Below are 9,541 nucleotides of genomic sequence, written 5' to 3'. Positions count from 1 at the left end.
CATAATGTATCTCTACTTGTGTATTTAAAATAAAATAACAAGTTCTTACAAAAATAGTGTTCGAAAACATCTAATTGCGTTAAAAATAATAGATCCATTACCTGAAAGTCCACAGCAAATGAAAAGTATTCAATTTGTAAATGCCATTAATGTATACAAGCACGCAGTTTAAAACAGTTAAACTTACGCTTCTAACGGTTGTAAATGTGTCAGTGTTTTGTGTTGATATGGTTTGAACGAAATAATGAAAATATAAACGTTCAAAATGTACATGTATATATTACACGTCGATGCCACGACATTGGGCATGGAACTCTTGATGTATATATTTTAACCCCTTTTTATGCACCAGTCAATTGTAACCACGGCCCCCAGGTCCGGGGAATAGCGGGGAATTTGACTTTTGGTCCGGCCAAGCCCGGGTTAAATCCCCGGCCTGCGGGGACAAACTGATGGTAAAAACCCCGACAATTGCCCCCGCACCCCAGGGACTCTAGGTAAGGCCTATTCCCCCGACAAAACCACCGCATTCACCTGACACTGCGGGACAACCTTGAAGGTAAAACACGGCCCATTTCCCCGGCTATCCCCGGGGGAGGCCGTGGTTAAAATTGACTAGTACATTAGTAGAACAAGTATTCTATCTCAAATACAAATGAGAACAAATGTCACGGGATATTTGCACAACATAATGGGACACTGTTTAGCTAATAATCTTACGCAATGATAAAATGTTTCAGTGCAACCTGATATGGCCGTGAACTATACATAAACTAGTTTTAAGATGATTTATTCATTCAATTAGTATTATCTTCCATTACAGCGTGATCAGAGGTTAAGCATAATCATGAAAACTACGACCTTGTAAACCAGTTATATGTGTTGACTCTCATGCGTTCAATACCATGCATATACACCTAATTAATGAGACGGTGTAAGAACGTGGTTAACTTTTAATTTGTTTTTTTATTCTAAATGTAAATTAACACCTTTGTTAACAGGTTATAATCATTCTCACCATTAGGACGTTGTCCTAAGTTTACCAGTTTGAAGAGAGCGAGTTGCACACACGTGTGCTTTGTGACGACAGTTTTCAATATTTTAGGGTTCTTCACCCAAACAGTCGTCAATGAATAGTATACAATATATATATATATTTATACATCTGTAATTCTTCAATAATGGGGGAATAAAAAAGATTGATTGATTGATTGGATTGATTGATTGGATTGATTGATTGGATTGATTGATTGATTGATTGATTGATTGATTGGATTTGATTGATTGATTGATTGATTGATTGATTGATTAATTGATTGATTGATTGATTGATTGATTGATTGATTGATTGATTGACTGAATGATTGAAGAACATGTATATCACATTTATTAGGATTTTTTTTATAACATTTGCAAATTGTTCTGTAAGTAATAAAAATCTTATAATTTTTAAAATCAAATAATCTTCAAGAGAACATTAACTCAAAGGACAATAACCTTTTGCGTATCTGTATTATGATAAGTAGGACAAGGTTGAAGATATCTGTTTCATAAATTAATCAAGAAGTGGATTGCAATGACGTTTAACCTTCTATAAATCGATTTCATTATTTCGTTCAAAATTATTAATTCACCGATCATTGAACCTTTGTTGTAGTTCTTGACCCCACAATACCAAGTTAGGACTGTCATTGTTTTATTTAAACGTTTCAACTATTCGCAATTAACTCGACCCTTATATATGTGTTGATAAAGTGTCTTATATTATAAACAATTTCATTTGTTGGCTAATGAGTAAACACGGACTTATCAACCACGAATGAATTTATTGTATGTATGTTTGTAATTCTCGAGACCTTGCGGCCATGGATAACAGGGTCCTTTGTTTTGGGCTGAAGGGACAGCACGCAAAAGAGACAGTGGTGGAATACAAGGAAGTCCGGGTGCGATACTCTAGCTCTTTTTCGAAGAGACCCCTTGGTTCTTTAACGTGTGCCTGGCAAGGCAGCTACTTGTACAACTTTTAACGTCTTTCTGTATGACGCGTCCATGCATTGAACCCACGACCTTCCACTCCGTAGGCGGACGACTTAACCACTAAGCTACGGAGACTGTTGAGATCTAGAATTTATTAAGTGTTAGGAAATAAGAGAATGTATAATATATTACTTCTAGAAGCGAAAATACTTGAGCTTTTGATGGTGGACATTTCGTGTTTTTTTTGTGGAAAATATCTCCTGGTGGTTAATGTATATTTTCATAAATAAGGATGCACGTTCGATTTGACTATGTTAACCATTTCTCGTTAGTCTTGGTTTTCTAGATATTGGGAAGTTTCTAGATATTGGGAATGTTCTAGATATTGGGAATTTTAGTGCCGTTTTTCAAAAAAAATGTCTTCATTTCAACTAATATTACCTTAAAGAGAATAACGAAAATATGATACTTAGGTACTTTGAACTTACGACTAAAGCTTTCTTGAAACGTGGCCCAGATGGCTTGATGAATTGCAATTGCAAGGAATATTCTAGAAATAAAAGTGACTACAAGTCTAAATCTTAAGTCATCATCATCATATGCACACGAGAAAGCATCAATATAACAACCTGCATTCGATTGTATAAAACAGCTGAATTCTTTGGCTAGCATACTGTTGCCCTAAGTAATAACTGATTGATCAACAATTTTCCCAGATATACTATTAACCAATCATAGCATATGCAACTAGACAAACGATAAGGTACGTATAAATGTTCAAAGTGGCTGCTGAATAGAAATAACTAGACGTTAACATAGCTATGTACAACACTAATTAATGGTATTCATGTGAGCTTAACCTGTTGACCATTACAATATGACCCTAATAGGAAAAAATAACTCAAATTGATGGTTAATAATCACAAGCATAAGCTACCAAGAAACAATCGTGTAAGTGTGTAACACAGATTGATACTGTAACAGTAGTTTATGGCATGTACAGTGGCTTATGTAACTGAACATATCATAGTTTAAAGTTTAATGTACAAAATACGTCTACGTCAATTGCAACTCGGATAAAGAACTGTGTCTATTGAATATTTATCTTTGCAGTGTAATATAACTTAACTGTTCTCATGGTGTGCTTGACAGCTGATGTATTGGCCTACGTCGTGTGTTCAACACTACTTTAGCCAAATTATTTCAGAATTTTACAACAAATGCTGAACTTACGCCATGGGGCACACTTTAGCATTTGCTATCTTGTGACCTTGCCCTTTAAAGAAGAGACCTTGGTCATGCGAACAACACACCATCTTATCATCACATTCATAACGATGGACACGCAGATAGCATGTGCGGACAAACAAAAGCTGTATGCCTGCCATACAATCAAACAATGTACTTAAACTCAAGTTAAATTCAATTAAATGTAATATGCCATATGTCAGTATGAACGATGAAAGGAAAACTCGCAATAAACATGATATATTTTCATAATTGGCAATAGAACATGATTGTCCTACACAACTTGCTAAAGAACATGATTTTTTCTGAATAACTTGCAATACAACATTATTCATGTTTACTTATGCTTTTAAAAGTATTCACTGCATAATTTTCAAAGGTGTAAAAACCTGCACGACATGCTGATAGGAGACAAACTAATATCACCCATACCCATATACCTTTGTAACATAGTGATTATACAGTTTATAGTAATACAAAACATCGAATCAACATGTGTGTGATAGCAGATATGCATACGTTTTTTTGAATGAAATGCTTACATTTAATATATATTGTATACCATACTAAATTCAGTTCAAATTTCATAAAACATAACGCTATGAAAAGTATGCTTGTGCTTGTTATTAAAGATGCATTTTTCTCCCAAATAGAATTACCACAATTGATATAATTGTGTTAATATACCAACAAGGATCAATAAATGTCAAAACAATGGTTCTTATGAGGGATACCGTGTTTAATTTGAAAGAAAGGTGCAGAAAATATGGTGTATCTACAAGTTGAAATGATAGTAGATCAGAGTAAGTATTTAAGCATTCACCAATCATTTAATATTTTTGCATGTTCAGCTAGTGAATACATGGTCATAATCTTGTTATTAGTAAGTAATACTTTCCAAAGGTGCATTGTTTAGTAAGTAGTTTAAGGTTTATCACTCAAAATTTATGTTTGTTATTTATGTGTATGTAATGCTTTTGAATAAGAGTGTCACTTTAATACATGGATTTCCATATAATGTTTGTATTTTATTTTTTGTGTTAAATGTCCATGTACCATTCCTTCCAAGTTATAGTTAAACCTTATCAAAACCACAGGAGTCTTTCAGACTTATCATAACATCATCTTCGAGTTGTTTCCCTCTGGAAAGGCTCTATGTCATGGGGACTGTGTCTGCGCTTCTTATGAATATGAGCAAATCACCATATGTTATATCCATCATATTTTCTGAAAGAAGTTGCATTCACTTGGTCCGCTTACAGTTTTTATAACTCAAGTATCACAATCCTATGTCATTAATCCCAGGCGCACAGACTGGTACGTTAATCACTCATCAAATGCACAATCTAGTGGATCCATGAATGAAAAATTAAACTATGTTTTCAGAAAAATAGTTCGAGTATCTCCGACTGACCTATGTTTGACGATTTTGCTATTATACTGATGTTATTTGCTGATGATATTGTTTTTTTTTGGAAAGACTGTTGATGTATTAGAAGAGTCTAATTACGTTACATGAATACTGTTTTAAATGGGGCTTAAAGTAAATATATATATCGTTTTACGTAACAATCAAAAATGGTTATACGACAATAAGTGCATTGAAATAGTTGATCATTTTAATTACATTGGACAGTTACTGTTGTTAAATTTACTGGATCTTTTGTTTTGAACCAGGAAACCATTGCAGGGAAGGGTATTAAGGCTCTAAATGTACTTATCAATAAAACTCAACATAATAATTCAAACCCAAGCGTTCTTTGCCTATTGTTTGACGCTTTTGTAAGTGCCACGTTGAATTATGGATGTGAAGTGTGGGGGTTGTCCAAATAGAAAGAAATTGAGCGTATGCACTTACTGTTTTGCAAAAACGTACGAACTCATGCAATAAAGCCGTTGTATGAATTAGGTAGATATCCATTACATGTAGATAAATATGTTAGGATTACAGGGGGTCCAACCTAATTCATTTTTGCGGAAATTTAAGTGAGGGAAAATGTTAGATTCATACATGTGTACTACTCTTTATATTTATGTAGGAACTCTTGATGTAACACGAACGTCTCGAAATACGGCAAATAAAATGCAAACATTATCAGTATGATACTATTTTACCACGAAAATCATGAAAATACATACTATCCTACCGATATGTAGCATTCACATTTTGATTTAGATATATATTTAGATAAAAAAAATATTTTTTTTATTTCTGTTATTCTTTTATTTGTCTTTTATATTTTTTCCTGGTTATTCGCCATGTTTCATTACTACTACTACTACTACTACTACTACTACTTACTACTTACTACTACTACTACTACTACTACTACTACTACTACTACTACTACTACTACTACTACTACTACTACTACTACTACTACTACTACTACTACTACTACTACTACTACTACTACTACTACTACTACTACTACTACTACTACTACTACTACTACTACTACTACTACTACTACTACTACTACTACTACTACTACTACTACTACTACTACTACTACTACTACTACTACTACTACTACTACTACTACTACTACTACTACTACTACTACTACTACTACTACTACTACTACTACTACTACTACTACTACTACTACTACTACTACTACTACTACTACTACTACTACTACTACTACTACTACTACTACTACTACTACTACTACTACTACTACTACTACTACTACTACTACTACTACTACTACTACTACTACTACTACTACTACTACTACTACTACTACTACTACTACTACTACAGCTAGGACTCGGAGTTTTTACTTTTTGCAGTTTAGACGCTGACAAATTATATTGAATTCTTATTATTTAAGGTCATGTTAATGGGCCTTTATGTTTGCACATGTACTTAGACTACATGGCAATATCTCAACATCTTGCAACTGACCCTGCCCTAAATTTCAGATATTCGGTTGTTTGGTGCGAAAAGGCGAAGACACGATAGGTAAACTGTGTCGAGTTTTCTTGGGGCCAAGGGGTGATGTTGATAACGGTATTTTACTGTAAGTGTAACCTGTATGGGTGTTGCAGTATGTCAGCGTATATCTGTTAAAAAGTTTAACACATTATAATAGTGTTTCGAGTCTTTTTAGGTCCAACTGTCGTTGTACTGGCGAAATCGTCATGTCCTACTTTGCTTATATTTTTCAGTAAATTTCCTTTTTGCTTATATACGCAGTATTGTTTGGGTTATTTACTTTGGTCGTTTCTTTCTTTTCTCGTTATAATTTTTTATCACCTTCTAATTATTATTATTATTATTATTATTAACATTATCATTATTATTAATATTATTTTTATAATTATTATTATTATTATTATTATTATTATTATTATTATTATTATTATTATTATTATTATTATTATTATTATTATTATTATTGTTGTGAAAGTATTCGGTAAACTCGACAGTTTAGTCTTTCATGCAACGATTGGTTAATAGATAAGTACGCTGGAGAGTAAGAGCACTTACAATAACAACTAAACATGTTACCACAAACAGATGAACTATGGTTTTTGATCCATGCTGCTTCTAATAAACGTTTGCAAATAAAAGATGTAGAGCAAAACGATGATATGATCAACAAGTGTGTGACCTTTATTTCGTTTTGATTATTACATTATCTGCAAAGTCAATAACCAAATAAGTTTATTTTTATCTCTTACTACGATATGTAATTTATTTCGTTAAAATTATGTCGCTGAAACAGTGAACAAACTACATCAACAGTTGAATGGTATTTAGCAAATTTGTGCAAAAACTGGCATTGGAATTGATTTAGACAAAACCAAAATAATTGTTTTTAGAAATAACGGACCGCTAAAAAACTAAGACAATTGGTTTTAAATGGCACTAAAACTACATTATGTGTCTTTCTATAAATACATGGGCTAATACTTACTCCTCATTGTTCGTGGAGTGCAGCACATAACAAATGATCTGCTTAAGCACAAAAGGCTATTTTTCAATATATAATACCATAAGAAACATGTTTTAGCATTGCCTACAAATTAATTATAATTTATACTCTGGCAGCATGGTTTAGCCAGTTTTGTGTTACAGATCGCAGATTTGTGGTTATAAATATTTTGATTCCATAGGGACAGTTCAAAACAATTTGCAAAAGGCTTGTGTATGTATGTTAAAAGAACTACAAATACATGTATAAATCAGGGCGAATGTGAACGTCTTCCTTTGTGTGTTACTTACTTTTTAATTGCATTAGATACTGGTTTAGGCTTTTAACTATGTCTGATCATAGATAACCTAAACACTGCTACAAAAACTTAAAATCGCTAGATGACGCCGGGCGAAATTGTAGGGCATCCAATATTAAATCTTTATTATTCGGTTTTATCTGGATTTCACAATATGTAGGAAATGTAGATCTATTCATATATACTTTTTGATAAAAAGATTAATTGACTGTTTCGTCCAAAGCCGGCATAACGATGTTAGTAATCGTTCAAGGTGTCACCATTATAAACGTTACAATACACTATTAAATACAGAAAGGTACCTACATCAGGAAATTCTATTAAAATATAAGATTGCTTTCGTTAGATTCGCTGTTCAGGGAGTTTGGTAGATACAATGTATATATATACTCCATAATATGAGAGACGTTGTATATATTGTCTGGATCAAAATTTGACAGTAATCAAATGTGAATATCATGCATTCATTTGATGTCCTAAATTCGATATTATTCGTAGACATTAGTTTATAACCAACCTGTGTATATAATCTGTTAAACATTATATATATATATATATATATATATATATATATATATATATATATATATATATATATATATATATATATTAAAGTCTTCTGTTGCAACTAAAATACTTATATACTTATATATTGTGGCATTTAGCAAATTGAATAAATTGAATTGAAATTACAGATTGAAATTGAAATTAAAATTAATGAAAAAACTCATTCACAATAAGTTTGTTTTGATATAATAATTCAGCAACATATAGCATATGCTTAAGATATGAGAGACTAATCTACTATTTACAGCTTGTTTGACTGTACTTGGCAGGTGCCTTATTTCGGACAAATGTAAAGTTTTTTTTAGAACAGATATGAATTTTGATAGTTTTCAAGCATAACACTCTACCAAATTGTTGATGAATCTTACCTTAATACTTTGTCGACTTCATTATCATATTACTATACAATACCATTAAAAAAGCCATACTAAACGCTCATTTTCCCGACTTCGGCTATGTTCTTATGCAACAATCGGGATTAATAATGCATCTATTTAGATATGCCAAAACATATCTGTCCAGAAGGAGGAAAGCTTAAAGATGTTTGCCTCAACTGATTTATGTTGTTTTAAACAGTTTTATTTATTGCTGTGTAGTAACATTTAATTAGCTGTCAGATTTTTAGACACTGTTTGGAATAAGGCATTTCTTCAAGAGAGGAAATAATTTGAGTTTGCAATAAATGTTTGTCTCAGCGTATTTTTTGCGCTTCCTTTGAAATCACTATTGGTAGGAATGATAAGTATTCTGATATACATCATGTACAACTATTTTCAAAATCGGTAAGAAATGGCGAAAGAAAAAATGACGCAATCCGTTTTGGTTTAAAAAGGCCACATGACCAATGTATGGAATCAAAACAAGTGCTTAAGTTATGAAAGGTAAATAATTGCGTTTCAAAATCACAATTTTGTGTTGTTTTTTTTTGCAAAATGTGACTTGTTCTATGTCTTTGGTGTTTACCCAGTGCCATTAAACCGGGTTTATGTTTAAACATTTTGCTACTGAGCTTGTTTCTGTAGTATTGTTTCAAAGCTTGGCATTGAGGGTTGGAACTGTGTGCAATATCATTTACATGAGATTATGTATTGTATTTGTTACGGGATAAAACAAAAAAAAAAATCGATACATATATTATGAATCTATGTTTGAATAATGTTAGGGACTTGTCTGCTGTCTGGAAAACCTTAAATGTGTGGGTGTGGATATGTTTTGTGCGACATGTTTAGTTAATATTTTCTAGTCCATTCAAGAACAAAGATGAAAAAACACAAATCAGTTATGTCCTATGGATTACGTGAGACACTGGCCAATAATCATATTTCAACATGATCGTTAATCAAAACCTTATATAATCATAAAAGGTCGAAAAGCTACAATTCTGCTCTGAGTACTTTCCCTTATACGTTTAACCTTGTTGTACAAGTCTCGTGATTAATCATTATGCCGAGCTTTAAACAACGATTGCATAGCGTTATCATTAACCTTCAACAGCTCAAGCACG

This window comes from Mya arenaria, chromosome 10 (assembly GCF_026914265.1).
Source record: "Mya arenaria isolate MELC-2E11 chromosome 10, ASM2691426v1".
NCBI classification, from domain to species: domain Eukaryota; kingdom Metazoa; phylum Mollusca; class Bivalvia; order Myida; family Myidae; genus Mya; species Mya arenaria.
The sequence above is the reverse complement of the archived record's forward strand: the minus strand, read 5'-3'. Positions refer to the sequence as shown.